This window comes from Geotrypetes seraphini, chromosome 2 (genome assembly GCF_902459505.1).
Source record: "Geotrypetes seraphini chromosome 2, aGeoSer1.1, whole genome shotgun sequence".
NCBI classification, from domain to species: domain Eukaryota; kingdom Metazoa; phylum Chordata; class Amphibia; order Gymnophiona; family Dermophiidae; genus Geotrypetes; species Geotrypetes seraphini.
Genome location: NC_047085.1, coordinates 78,226,328 through 78,241,506, shown reverse-complemented (window position 1 = coordinate 78,241,506; position 15,179 = coordinate 78,226,328). Strand labels below are relative to the sequence as shown.

The following is a 15,179-nucleotide window of genomic DNA, read 5'->3' as shown; positions in this document are numbered from 1 at the left end:
TCAACAAAAGTCACTACAATTTTCCTTTCGTAGAGAAATAATATTAAATTTATTTCCTTATTGTCTCAAGGAGAGTAGTCTTTCAAAATAATCGCCAAACTTGTCAGAATGTTCTTAATGAAAGCAACACAAAAAGTAGCAAACAAGGAAAGCAAATAACAGCACAAAATAAAGTCTTTAACTTGCTCTCAGCAGTGCTTCAACTTCAGCTGTGGCAGAGAGTTTCCCCTCAGTCGCAGCCCTGTCTGCTCCCACGCAGGCAGTTTCAAAATACAAACATAATACAGTTCATAGCACTCACTCCACACTGGTGCCCAAAGTCCACACAAGCCTCTGGCCAGTTCCACTCACTGCCAGGTCAGGAGAGTGATAGGTTTTGCAAAATGAAGTCTTTAACGTGACTTGCCAATTCCCTCCCAGGATGTACACAAAACCTCTCTCCAAGAAAAATCACTCTCTAGCTTGCAATCAAAAATAGTTCCTCAAGCAGTACAAAACAAACAAATTTCACTCACTGCTTGTGGGTAGAAGCCAAATCTACCTGCATAGTTTCCACCAACTCAGGGTCATATTCTGCCAGGCTTTCCTCAACTTCCATGGACTGATCTTCTGGCAACTGTGGCTCCTCTGCCTGACCAGCCTCAACCAGCTCCATTGGAATAGGCTTGTTGCACCTGTTTGGCTCCAGAGACTCTCTAGGGAGAAAGGACTTAAATCTCCTCCCTAGTTGGCTTCCCTTCCTGTTCTCAGTTACAGGTTTAAGTACCTTGGGGCAACGCCCTGCTGTGTCAGCCCTGGCAGTGTTCCAAGGACCTCTTGGGCTCCCCCGGTGGACAGAGTTATTATCATTGTCAGGAACTGCCTGTACCTTCCCGATTCCTCCCCGGGATTTCTTTCTTTCTGCTTTTTCCTCTGTCCTAACTGGGACCTGAGCAGGGAGAATACCTGGCTGGTCACAACGTGCACGCTAGTCATGCACATCATTTATATTTTATTTAAGCCATAAAATCTTTTCTGGGACTCCTGGCCTCTGACAGTCAGGATCCCAATCAATTCCCGCCACCATTGCAACCTCAAAAACAACACTACCCCTTAACAGGGACACCCCAGCTAACTCGGGCACCGCTGCATCCCCCGACGTACTCCCATGCCACCTGGCGCACTCTTGTGCCTGTAGAATGCCCCTCCTGACTGGCTAAGGCCCTAACTAGCCCACCTTAATCTGAACCAGGTCCCCAATGGCTCTCCAGTGCTGGCTTTGGTCTAATTCTGCTCTTCCCAGCTCGTTTTCAGGCCTGCGGCCTAGTCTTCAGCACGCCGGCATGCCTCATTATTGGCATACATTATTGGTGTGCCATTCGGACTTCCCCCTCTGCTGCTTCTCACATGCGCAAACCAACACACAAAATAAAAATTTAAAAACAACAGGCTCAAGATAGTCCACCATTCCCCCTGAACAGGTAAGTTTTTAAATCTGTTTTCACTTGCACAGTCTGTTGTGTATATGGCAGTTTAGTTTAGGGTGGGCTTGGAAGTGCTTTGCAAGGAACTCCAATAATTTGGAACATGAGGATGGTACTGGGCAGACTTTTACGGTTTGTATCCAGCAAATGATGAGATAATTCAGATAGGCTGGAGTGAGCTTCGACGGCAGTTCCAACAGTTGGAACCTAAGCAGTGGTGTACCAAGGATGGGGCCGGGAGTGCGGACCGCCCCGGGTGCCAGCCCTAGGGGGGTGCACAGCCAACCGGCCGGGTCCTGAACCTCCCCCGCTGCTCCTAAATGACACCTGCACCTCAGCGCGGCTGTCATACTTATTCCGAAGCAGAGTCGGCAGCCGCACTGAAGTGCAGGAAGGTCCTGCGATGACTGCCGTCTGCCTCCTCTACTCCATAAGAGGTAAGTGATGTCAGAGGGGGTGGACCGGCACACAACTCCCTGCATCTGCTGGCCCACCCCCTCCGGTGCCACTTACCTCTTCCGGAGCAGAGGCAGCATAAGTAGTCATCATGGAACCTTGCTGGTTTGGAGGGAGAGAGGAACATAGAAGGATGGTAGAGGGAGAGAAAGGGGGTCAGGGTGGTATGGAGACTAAGGGGGCAAATGCTGATGGAAGTGGAGGGAAGGGAGAGGAGAGAGTGAAATGCCAGATCATGGGGTGTGGGAAAAGGAAGGGAAAAAGAGGAGAGAGATGCCAGGCCATTGGAGGAGGGAAGGGAAGACGATGGATGCCAGACTAATGGGGGTAAAGGGAGAGATGGAAGGGGGAGACATAAAGTTTCTGGAAGGGGAAAAGAAGGAGAGAAGAAGCCATATAGAAGGGGCAGAGAGAGGATAGACAGTGGATGAAAGGAAGAGAGTGAGAAGAAAATGAGGAAAGCAGAAACCAGAGAAGACAAGATAGAAAAAAATTATATTTATTTATTTTTATTTTTTTTGCTATAGGGGAGATGCATCGCTGTTTCTATGGTGTTGCATTGTATGCAGAGTCCAGCTTCTTGATGGTTCAATTTAACTTTTGTCTACGTATTTTTATTTTATCCCCCCTTTTATAAAACTGTAGAGCGTTTTTTAGCACTGGCCATGGTGGTAACAGCTCTGATGCTCAGAATTCTATGAAAGTCTGAGCTGTTACCACCATGGCTAAAAACCATACTACAGTTTTGTAAAAGGGGGAGAGGTTAATTTGTGATTACATATTCCATACTAGGCAAAGGTGTTTTTTATGTACTGTGTGTTCAAAAGACACAGTTTTCTGTAAGGTTTGACTGTGAAGGATTGATCTGTACTAGTCTGGCTTGTTTAGTTTTACAATGGTGTATTGATGTTGTACTGCTCACTGCAGTATGTAAGATGCTGCCTTTTCCTAGGTACACTCTTGTGTGATGTGTGGATTGTTACTAAAAATCATGTTTTTCATACAGATGGGGGTGGGGTCAAAAAAATGATGGGCCCCGGATTTCACATAGGCTAGGTATGCCACTGAACCTAAAGATAGTACCGGGTGAACTTCTATGGTTTATGGCCCAGAAATATCAAAGAAAAAAGGTTGCTTAATTTAATCATGAATTTATGAGTGCAATTATTGGGCAGACTGGATGGACTGTTCAGATCTTTATCTGCTGTCATTTACTATGGTACTTGACCAACTAAGTGCCAATATTAAGTACTTAACTGGCCATGGTAACCACATAAATAAAGCCACATAAAAGTCAGTTCTGTCTTTTAGCAGTTTACCATAGCAGTTTATGTGCTGAATATCACATATAACCGGCTATGTTTTCACTGGCCCTGTAAACCTGAAAATTCAATGCTGGCTTCTGGGCATGGTCTGGCATTGAATTTCTGGAGATAATACTAGCAGCAATCAGCAAAATGTTGATTGCCCCTGGCTGAGTAATGGGCCCCATGTGTTTGTTTAAAATATTCACCATCAAGTTTAAAAGAATGGCAATGGGTAACGAGCGGAGTTCCACAGGGGTCGGTGCAGGGACCACTCCTGTTCAATATATTTATTAACGACTTGGAGATGGGGACGAACTGTGAGGTTATTAAATTTGCAGACGACACCAAACTCTGCAGCAGGGTTAGAACCACGGAAGACTGTGAAGATCTGCAAAGGGACCTAACGAGATTGGAAGAGTGGGCAAGAAAATGGCAAATGAGTTTTAACATTGAGAAATGCAAGGTCATGCATGTAGGGAAAAAGAACCCGATGTTCAACTATAAAATGGGGGGATCATTGCTAGGAGTGAGCAACCTTGAAAGAGACCCGGGGGTCTTGGTGGACACAACATTGAAAGCAACAGCACAGTGTGCGACAGCCGCCAAGAAAGCGAACAGAATGTTGGGCATCATTAAAAAGGGTATCACGACCAGGACGAAGGAAGTCATCTTGCCGCTGTATCGGGCAATGGTGCGCCCACATCTGGAGTACTGTGTCCAATACTGGTCGCCATACCTCAAGAAGGACATGGCAGTACTTGAGGGAGTCCAGAGAAGAGCGACAAAACTGATAAAAGGTATGGAAAACTTCTCATACACTGACAGGTTGGAAATGCTGGGGCTATTCTCCCTGGAAAAGCGGAGACTTAGAGGAGACATGATAGAAACCTTCAAAATCCTGAAGGGCATAGAGAAAGTAGACAGGGACAGATTCTTCAGACTGTGGGGAACCACAAGTACAAGGGGGCACTCGGAGAAATTGAAAAAAGACAGGTTTAGAACAAATGCCAAGAAGTTCTTTTTTACTCAGAGGGTGGTGGACACATGGAACGCGCTCCAGGAGGTTGTGATAGGCCAGAGCATACTACAGGGGTTCAAGGAGGGTCTAGATAGGTTCCTAAAGGATAAGGGGATTGAGGGGTACAGATAGAAGTAGAGGTAGGTTATAGAAATAGTCAGAAACCACTTCACAGGTCATGGGCCTGATAGGCCGTCGCGGGAGCGGACCGCTGGGCACGATGGACCTCTGGTCTGACCCAGTGGAGGCGACTTCTTATGTTCTTATGTTCATATATTCTTATGAAGAACCTGTATGCAGCCCTGGAAGTGGAAGAGATGAGACCATGCTGGGGAGCAGTAGCATGGTAAGGGGGGGCAGGGGGATGGTTTGCCCCGGGTGCCATCTTGATGAGGGAGCAGATATCTGTCCTCCTCTCTGCCCCCTCTCCTTTCCTGCCCCCCCCCTTACTGCCACGTGTGCGAGCCACTTTCTTTCCCCTGTACCTCTGTGCCATTCCTGGTGCGAGCAGCACCCCCCAACCTGCTGTCACACTAGCATAGATGCTTCCTCTGATGTCACTTCCTGGACCCTCGCTTAAGAAATGACATCAGAGGAAGAGCCGATGCTAGCGGGACAGCAGCTTGGGGGTTGGTGCTTGTGGCAGGAACATTACAGAGGTATGGGGGAAGGAAGTGGTGTATGTGGCAGGAGGGGGCAGGGAAGGAGAACATGGAGGTGGGCAGAGAAGACAGCAGGGGAGGGGCGTCGCTGCCACGGGCACCTCTCACTCTCATCTAGCGCTAGAATCTGTGCTTAACTTTTAGGTGTGTGCATTTACATCACCTTAGACCTGGTATAAATCCTCATGCCTAAATTAGGTATGGATCAGGTATATTCTATACCAGTGTACACACATTGTTGGAATGCACATGACCGATCCATGCCTCTCTCAAGGCCACGCCCCATTTTCAGATGCAAGCACTTGAATTAACACGCTCATCTTTATAGAATATACCTAGCAAGATGCACCCAGGAATTCTAATTGTTGCCAATTAATGCCAATAATTGATTATGAGCACCCAATTATGGGTGCCAATTGGTTTATTATTCACTTAAATTGCAAATGGGATTTGTCCACAGTACCTCACTGTTAAGTTAGTCATTTTCATGAAATAGGAAGGGGATTAACCTACAAGCAACTTGTTTCTGGTGGCAAGCACTTTCCAGGACTCTACACCACGAGTTCTTCGTCCAATTAGTTTGGTTCTGATGTTATGCACAACATATATGCCTGCATTCTATGCAAATCTAGCTGATACATATTTATCATAAATGTCATGAAATCCTGATTGACTAGGTTTGAGAACTGTTGCCGTACAAAAGGATAATCTAAACCTTATTTATTAACAGTAGTTATTTCTCCACTACTAAATATGTATGTAAAATCCGTACTGCCACATATTGATGAAGGGACTGTTCCAAATGAATGATCTTGTACTCCTGGCTGCTGACACTGATTAATTTGAAGCAATTAATGCCCTCTGCTCATTTCTACCAAACTTCTGCTTATATTAAGTCTATTCCTCTGTTTTTATATAGTATATTTGAGTTATAAATCATTGTGCTTGAATAAAATATCACACAATTTCATATAAATAGTGCCAATTTATGCAGGTTCTTTTTTGGCATTGGAGACCAAGTAATGGAAAAGAACTGAATGCTAGTCATTTTTTTCTAAAAGATTTTAGCAGGAGATGGACTATAACCTCTAAAAAGGGGCTCAAGGCTATTACTTAAACAAGCATATGTTTAAAAGGGGTTTTATAAAGGTTTATGTGTATGTTTTTATATTTTATGAACAATCACATTTTATGTTTTATTGTGTACTACTGCTACTACTTATCAGTGAACCAATTTTTAGGACATGTGGTTAATAAGGATAATTTTATAATGGGGCGCCTAGTTTAAGATCACAAGTAGTCACCTATTTAAGTGCTATTTTAAAAAGCCACATATGCTAACATTTACACACATCAATGTTTAGCAAATACTAGCATTTACATAAATAAGTGCATGCCTCTGGGTATAATTGTTTACATTTCCATTCTTTTCTGTTTTGTATTTGAATATAATCTGTGCTGACCTCTCTTTCTAACCCAGGGGTATGGAACTCCGGTCCTCGAAAGCCGTATTCCAGTCGGGTTTTCAGGATTTCCTCAATGAATATGCATTGAAAGCAGTGCATGCAAATAGATCTCATGCATATTCATTGGGGAAATCCTGAAAACCCGACTGGAATACGGCTCTCGAGGACCGGAGTGCCCTACCCCTGTTCTAACCCATCATGCCAAGAAAACTGCTCTCTTTCTCCTCAGCTCCAGAAACACCTTTTCTTTTTAACTCACCCCCAACCTCAGCAGCATCTTCCTCATCCATTCATCACCTCTCTTAAATTGCATCCCCCCTAATTTTTTTAATAGCAATAGACAACTGAAAAATATCCACTCAAATAAAATAACCCAACATTAATAACTTCTCCCTTAGACATTTATACAAAATAAATATTTAATTGCCAGGTTATGTTATGTTATATTAATCAGGTTTTCTATTCCACCTTTACCTATTCAGTTCAAAGTCAGATTATATTACAAAATATTTTGTCAGTTACCCAGAAAGATACAATGGACAATTCGACGCAGACATTCAATAGATTTGTTAGTACAGGTAGATCAGTACAAGTACTAATACAGTTAGGTCATAGTTACAAATATATAATTACAAATTCAAGTAAGTCATTGTTGGCTCATCATTATGTCCCATGAATTGCATTGGATAGTTTAGAAATGGGCTTTCATAATTACCATTTCAGTTACTTCCGAGTTGGCTCCCTGTCTTGGTATATTCATATCTCAAACATATCTCTCTATATATGTGTATATGCGTATCTCAGACATGAATAGTCCTTCTAAAATGACTGCCATAGGCAATAGGTATATTCACTGCAACAATCTTTAGTATGGTTCATGTTTGGTTCAATCTCCCATTTATTTGATTTTCAAATTCCAAATTATTCAGATCATTCAACTCCATTAAAATAAATGGAGTAAGCAATTTTGCACTCTAAGGGGTAATTTTATAACAAGGCCATTAGGTTAATAAGGTGCCTATTTTACCTGTTTTGTAAAGACATAAAATACTAAATCAAATCCTGCAGCAATGCACCATAAAATACTAGCACAAATCCTGCACCAATTGTGCACAGAGATTGATAACCTGCACATTCTGCTTGCTGAAGAGAAGGGATAAATGTGCATATGTATAATTTGTGTGGTCCTGCATATTTTATAAAATAATTGGGTAAATTATGACTTAGCCATGCTTTGACAGTCTCTGGCCCCTGAACATGCCTTCTGTGCAATTACATGCTGGTTTGCACCATGAACATCTTTAGGCAAGCTAATTTTACAAGAGTACCTTTATGTTAAAGCAAGAAAAGGGTTCATAAAAGTGCTTTCTAAAAGTGGGATTTTCCATCCATTTATCAAACTTGCACAGGAATCTGCACAGAAGCAATGGAATTCAAAGGAATCAAATGGGGCACGAAGATTGCAAACTACCATGATAGGGGCAAAGTGGCATACACTGTGGAATGAAGAGGCAAAGGTATGGGATAAGGGGTTAAGTGACATTAATATTGGAATCAATACAGTGCTCCCCCGCTCATTCACAGTCGGCGATTCACGGTACCAGTCATTCGCGGTATTTTCCTACTACGAATGACCAGGCAGGAGAAGGCAGCCGGAGAGGCAGGAGAGAGCAGCTGGAGCGCCAGCGAGTGAAGGAAATCACTCGCGGTATGCTCCGACCACCTCTTCCTGCACTAAAGTTGGGCCTCACCAATCAGGAGCTGAGTGTCAAAGCAACTGATTGGTGAGGCCCGACTTTAGTGCAGGAAGAGGCGGTCGGGGCATACCGCGAGTGATTTCCTTCACTCGCTGGCGCTCTGGCTGCTCTCTCTTGCCTCTCCGGCTGCCTTCTCCTGTCTCCCCCGCTAAAAACTGTATCCGTAGTTTTTCAAGATTTGGGGGGTTCCTGGAACGGAACCCCTGCAAATATTGGGGGAGTACTGTACTCCAAATTCTCTGGTTCTGCAGCAAAGAAGTATAAAGAAATTTACAATGGGGTCAGAGTAGGAAAATGAGCTCAATTAAGGTGTGCATGAAGATAAATCTGAGTGCCTCCAAATCTGAGTGCCTAGGAGAATTTTACTGTAAAATCATAATTTGTATCACACTGCCAGACAGATCACATGAAAAGACTTAGAGCCCCATCTTTGAATAGAAGAATGAAACACATCCAACCATTATCTGTACTATTCTCCAGCATTGTGTCCCAAATACAGTTTCTGGAAATAGGAAGCAACATTTAAAATCAGTAAATAAAAAAACAATGTTAGAAGACTCCAAGGCATCAACACAGAAGGTCTTTTAAATCTTATGTGCACAAAATTGGAACAAAAAGAGCAAAGCAGCCTGGCAACAATGAAATGAAGATCCAGTGCACCAAGAAAGGTGCAAGCAGACACCAAAGGAATATTGACTTTTATGTATAAAGACACTGCTTATAGAGGAAGTAAGCTAATGCCATGAGTGATGGGATATTAGCATATAAATGACTGCAGACAAAGACTTGCATGATCCATCCAGTCTGCCCAATAGTAGTCACTATAAATTCATAGATTGAAACAACATTGCCAAGTGTACTCTCATCCATTAAAGTGCTGGAGATCTGTACTGTATATTTGCACTCATAAGTGCTACATCATTTCAAGAGCCAGATTACAGAATTATCCTTCACATGTATTGCCATTGTAAGATGGCTAAATTCACATATGGTTGTATGTTTATATTTAGGTGCCTAGAGGTAGATGCCTATGCTTAGGTGCTATTCTAAAAATACATTACAGTGCACTTCTTATTCCATGATTTCCAAACTTCTGATTCTTTGCAGATTACAATAAAGAAGCCAGTTAGTTACTCATTTGTGATGAGAACACACTCCCATATTCTGACTGTAACACTTCTTATAAGATAGATAGAGACTTACAAGATCATGAACGGTATAGAGAAAGTGGAGAGGGACAGATTCTTCAAACTTTCGAAAACTATAAGAACGAGAGGGCATTCAGAAAAGCTGAAAGGGGACAGATTCAAAACCAATGCTGGGAAGTTTTTCTTCACCAAGCGGGTGGTGGACACCTGGAATGAGCTTCCAGAGGGTGTGATAGGACAGAGTACGGTATTAGGATTTAAGAAGGAATTGGATAATTTTCTGAAGGAAAAGGGGATAGAGGGGTATAGATAGAAGACTACTACATAGGTCCTGGACTGCTGGGCACGATGGACCTCTGGTCTGACCCAGCAGAGGCACTTCTTATGTTCTTATGCCAATGTTTATGAACTATGGTCCTGATTCTATAAACGGTGCCTAACAGGTAATAGAAACATAGAAGATGACAGCAGAAAAGGGCTACAGCCCATCAAGTCTGCCCACTCTGCTTACCCACCCCCTGTCTATGCCCTAATGACCCAATTTCCTTATCTTGACCCTCGTAGGGATCCCACATGGGTATCCCATTTATTCTTAAAGTCTGGCATGCTGTCTGCCTCGATCACCTGCACTGGAAGCTTGTTCCAATGATCAACCACTCTCTCTGTGAAGAAATACTTTCTGGTGTCGCCATGAAATTTTCCGCCCCTGAGTTTGAGCGGGTGCCCTCTTGTGACCGAGGGTCCCTTGTGAAAGAAAATATCATCTTCCACTTCGACACGTCCCGTGAGGTACTTAAATGTTTCGATCATGTCTCCCCTCTCCCTACGTTCCTCAAGAGTGTAGAGCTGCAATTTGTTCAGTCTTTCTTTGTACGAGAGACCCTTGAGCCCCGAGATCATCCTGGTGGCCGTCCGCTGAACCAATTCAATTTTGCGCACATCTTTACTGTAATGTGGCCTCCAGAATTGCACACAGTACTCCAGATGAGGTCTCACCATGGCCCTGTACAACGGCATTATGACTTCAGGCTTTCGGCTGACGAAACTTCTATTGATACAACCCAATATCTGCCTTGCCTTAGATGAAGCCTTCTCCACTTGATTGGCAGTTTTCAGATCTGCACTTATGATTACTCCTAAATCTCGTTCTGCTGAAGTCCTAGTTAAAGTTTCTCCATTCAAGAAGTACGTCCTACATGGATTTCCGCTTCCAAGGTGCATGACCTTACATTTCTTAGCATTGAAGCCTAGCTGCCAGGTTGAGGACCAACTTTCCAATGTAAGCAGGTCCTGCGCCATATAATTCTGTAAACTGCATTCACTTACTATATTATATAGTTTGGTGTCATCGGCGAATAGTGTTATTTTACCTTGAAGCCCTTGAGTCAGATCCCCTATGAATATGTTGAAAAGGAGTGGACCCAGGGCCGAGCCCTGCGGCACTCCACTGGTCACCTCCGATGTTTTAGAGAGGGTACCATTAACCACCACCCTCTGAAGTCTGCCACTCAGCCAATCATTGATCCATGCAGTTAGTGTCTCTCCTAACCCCATCGATTCCATTTTGCTTAGCAGCCTGCGGTGTGGGACACTGTCAAAAGCTTTACTGAAGTCCAGGAACACGACGTCCAAAGACTCTCCCAAGTCCAACTTTCTTGTTACCCAGTCAAAGAAGCTGATGATATTGGATTGGCAGGACCTACCCTTGGTGAATCCATGCTGACTGGGATCCCGAAGATTCCCTTCATTCAAGATCGTGTCCAATTTGCTTTTAATTAGTGTTTGCACACTATTGATGTGAGACTCACCGGTCTATAATGTGCAAACTCAGGTAAGCGCTGATGAGTGCAAGTGTCAATCATAAGCTAAACACTGTTAATAGAACCACCCCTAGCGGCACATAAAGCAGTCTTAGGCACCAGTAGGCACTGAAACCTTAGGCACCCTCATTTTATGCCAGGGTTTTCTTGGCCTAAAAGAGTGTTCCTAAGTTAGGTGCCTACTGGTACCTAAGTCAAAACATACCCAAAGCCCACCCACAATCTATCCCTAACCATGCCTATTTTCTGGTAGGTTTCTTGGAGCTGACATCTACCTCAAAGTGGTAGGAGCCTACCAAGGTAGGTGCCTAGCATCCAATTAAATGCAATTTACGTCGATTACAGGGCGCTAATAGTCAATTATCAGCACCAATTAAGTCTATTAAACAATTAAGTTAGGTGCTACATTGGTTACATGCTGATGCACAGTAGGTGCCAAACTTTAGCTAGACCAGGGGTAGGGAACTCCGGTCCTCGAGAGCCGTATTCCAGTCGGGTTTTCAGGATTTCCCCAATGAATATGCATTGAAAGCAGTGCATGCAAATAGATCTCATGCATATTCATTGGGGAAATCCTGAAAACCCGACTGGAATACGGCTCTCAAGGACTGGAGTTCCCTACCCCTGAGCTAGACTCTGGGGATCATGTTCAAAAGAGAAAAACATCTAAAACATGGCAAAAAGGGGCAGATGAACATTTTTCTCCTCAAACACTTCCAATTCAGTATTATCAAAACCTACCATCTAGGCGGTTTTCTATGTAGTTTGTAGTTCATCAGAGAACAAACAACGAAGGTGACTAGTCAGTGTTCAATTTCCTTTATTGTTAAATATGACTCGACACGATCGTGTTTCAGCCTAGAAGGGCCTATCTCAAGAGTCTGAATAGTGTTGACGAATCATTTGAAAGGAAGCTCTGGAATGAGAGGGCATAGGATGAAGTTAAGAGGTGACAGAAAGGGTGGTAGATGCATGGAAAAGTCTCCCAGAAGAAGTGGTGGAGACAGAGACTGTGTCTGAATTCAAGAAAGCATGGGATAGGCACATGGGATCTCTTAGAAAGAGGAAGAGATAATGGTTACTGCGGAAGGGCAGACTGGATGGGCCATTTGGCCTTTATCTGCCTTCATGTTGCTATGTTTCTTTTGGGCATTTATTTGTTATTGAAACAGGTCTAGTCTCAGTCGTCCAAGTTTTGCACTGGACATTTTCTGCAGTGTTCTATTATTGTAGAAAAATGTCTAAAATCATAAGTTTGCCCTAATCCCATCACCAACATGCCCTGTTGAGATTTAGACACACTGCAGACAAACAGCAAGGAAACACATCTAAAAAATATGTTTTGAAAATGACAATTTGAACATTTTATCAAACAAAATGTTAAAATGCCAGGTTATGCCATTTTGGGATTTTTTTTTTTTCTCTTGAAAATGAGCCCCAAAGACATAAAATCTAATGGGGCAAGAGGAGCCTACTTACGAAAAGGAACTTAGATGCTTATGCTCCTTTATAGTAACATAGTAAATGATGGCAGATAAAGACCTGAACGGTCCACCCAGTCTGCCCATAAGTTATACCCATTAAAAAAACATGATTAAATTAACTTGTCTCTGCTTTGATATTTCCGGGCCATAGACTGTAAAGTCTGGTATTGTCCTAGGTTCCAAATGCTGAAGTTGCCATCCAAGCTCACTCCTACCTATCCAACCATCCCGTTGTTTACAGGATATCTACCGTAAAGTCTGGCCAGTAACATCCTCATGTTCCAAGTTAGTGGAATTCCCACCCCAGCCCATCCTACACCAAATCATGGGATACAAGTCTGTCCAATACCGGCCTTAGTTCTTTAATTTACATCCTTCGTTTTTTAATTAGAGTTCCTCTATTTTTGATCCCTCGCTTTTTTGAATAGAATACTAGTGTAACCTAGCATTTATGCACAATCACTAATGGCAGCCATAAATTGATGTAAATGAAAGCATTTAAGTGCAGCAGTTACCTCTGCAATTTTGAGAATTCTTTAATTTACATGTATACGTTGTCACACGCTAGGTGTCTGCACAAGTCGATAGTTAGCACTAGCAGTGACAGACTTCCTCGATCTGGGCGTGTTCACCGGGAAAGGGGCAACTCTTCAGGAAATCTCCATCTAGGCAAGCGCCTAGCTCACTAGTCCACTTTTTAAGTTCAATTGTCTCAAGTGTGATCCACCAGTGCAACTTCAAGCCATACAATTAAAATCTTGGGAGTTGTTCTTGATCAGTGCTTGACCATGAAAAATCAGATTGACGCAGTGGTTCAAGAGGGATACTATACCTTATGGAAACTATGTACTATCAGATACTAATTTGATGCCGCAGCTTTCACAATTCTAGTTCAGACACTACTTCTGAATATACTGGACTATTGCAATATTGTATATTTGACAAGTACTAAGAAAAATTTGGCTAGATTGACCCTGGTTCAGAATACAGCAGTAAGAATGATTTATGGTCTAAGGAAGTATGACCATGTAACCCTCTATTACTGTGAGTTGCATTGGCTTCTGGTCGAGGCCCGGGTGATCTTTAAATTAGGATGTTTATATTATAAAGTTGCTTTTGGTGTTGGCCCATGATTCTTGCCGATAGATTTGTTATTGTGGTGCATAAGAATAGTAGAAAATCTCATGCCCCATTTACGTTCCCTTCAGCCAAGGACTGTAAAAGTAAGAAACATCATGGGCATTGTCTTTCCTACCAAGCAGCTTACTATGACAAAGATTTACATTCATTATTAATTAGATTCACATCTTATGAACATTTTTGAAAACTGTTGAAAACTTTTCTTTTTTCTAACTTTCTGATCAATTAGATTTCCGTATATCTTATTATTCCTGTATTTTTTCATAGCATAATCTTTTGTTAACCACATTGAACTCATCTCTATGCGGTCTAGAAATCTGATATTATGTTATGTTATGTTATGGTTATGAGACTATCTGGCCACAGTTCAGAATATTAAATCACATGAAAGAAAAAAACAGTCTTCTCAATATTTGTTTAAAGTCCATACATCTCTCACCACACTTGGGCTTTCAGGCCCTACGGTTTAAGTCATCTTCACCAGGGCAGTGCAACAAATAGAAACTTTGGTTTTAAAGTCCACAAACTTCTCAAAGAAACCAAAACAGAAATCCATAATTCTAGCCACACGTGGTGCCTGCTGCCTGCAATGCAGGTGCCACTGAGCTCTTTAAAGCTCTGAGTTAGGGAAACTGTGGAACTTGTGCATTTCTTGCTTGGATAGCAAAGTCCCTCTGAATAACAATCCCACCCTGGTTATCAAACATACAGGCTTCTTTCCCCACAATATAAATAAGCAGTTTCACTAAACTTTTATAGCATTTAAAGTTCCAACAGACATTTGCCAGAAATATATTTGCTTTGCTGGCAAAAACCAAACCTCAGTCAAAATGAGCATGGAGCAAACACAGACAACACACACACACACATACACACAGAGTTCTTTTCTTTCTTTTTCATAAAGTTCCAGGCTGCTCCAAACAGCAGTTTATAAGTCTTTCAATTAGCAACAAGAAAACTGCCACACTGGCTTTAGCAAACTTTCTCTTCAGTGTAGGACAAAAAGAAACTAGGCTCAATCTCCAATATCACTATGGAGTCTACCTCCATGGTTTCTTCAGGCTCACCTGGCCCAACAGTCAATTCAGAAGTGTCCATTGCTTCTAATCCCTCAGGACATTCAGTGGGTTGAAGCAGGGTTTGCTTTCCCTCTTCAATCATGACCATTTCGTTGCCTATGCACATCGGATCATTTAGCACCCCAGGCTGCGGTAGAAACCGCTACCACAGCTCAGTAAAGGAGGGCCAGGCCTAAATTTTTGTTTATTAATACTTTATATACCAGCTTTACTCAAGAGAGGGGTCAGCACAGCACTTGAGAATTTTTCATTACTTCATACAGAAATAATACAGCGGATTAATGATGCCATCTATACTAGAGGGTCCCAAGATGCGGTACGTGTAACTCAGGGGATAGGTAAACTGTTTGTGGGGGGTATGCAGTAGCCGGCAAAACAA

General features: G+C 42.7%; 1 pseudogene; it reads right to left on the bottom strand.

Moving 5' to 3' along the window:
• LOC117354808 overlaps positions 1–14,888 on the bottom strand; it is a 79,640-nt pseudogene extending 64,752 nt beyond the window's left edge.
• Positions 14,889–15,179: the final 291 nt, after the last annotated feature.